We start from the raw sequence: 637 nt of genomic DNA, 5'->3' as shown, positions 1-637 counted from the left end.
TTTTTTGATCATTTCTTTGATGTGGACAGCATCTTTTGGTTATCAGTTAAATGGAGGTAGACATTATCTTCCCAATTTCACAAAAAGATTCATATTCTTAATTTAAAAATCTATACGTGGAGAATTAAGCACTGAGAAATGCCTATATCTTAAATCTATAGCAAAATGAACTTAAAAGGTACTTCAACTGAACTCAGGTTCTTTGAGAAAAAGAAAATAAAACATCTGCTGCACATATTGATAAAGTGTTACTAATATACAATTTATTCATGCTTGGAGAATACATTTTACAAGCAGTAATCATATAAACTGATTGAATGAATTAATTTAAAATTTTTTAAAAAGTTACTTGTTTCTACCCATTAATGTTGAAAACACAAATAGTGTCATTTGTGTAGTTGGAGACTCTTGCCTTTTTTCTTGGCTCCTCCCAAAAATATAAACAACAGACACTTGTTATGCACTCATCATAAAAACGCAGTAATGGCTGCTCTGAACTCATTCACATTGACACCTGCAACAGGAGACAGCAGGGAAAAGAATATTTCATCTTCTTTTCCAGTAGAGAATGCTTTGTGAAATAATTAGGACATTTTATCTGCTTGTTGTGACCTGCATGTGTACACACAAAACTTAC

Source organism: Tupaia chinensis, unplaced genomic scaffold, assembly GCF_000334495.1.
Source record: "Tupaia chinensis unplaced genomic scaffold, TupChi_1.0 Scaffold139852_1, whole genome shotgun sequence".
Lineage (NCBI taxonomy): Eukaryota > Metazoa > Chordata > Mammalia > Scandentia > Tupaiidae > Tupaia > Tupaia belangeri.
This window is presented reverse-complemented; position numbering follows the sequence as displayed.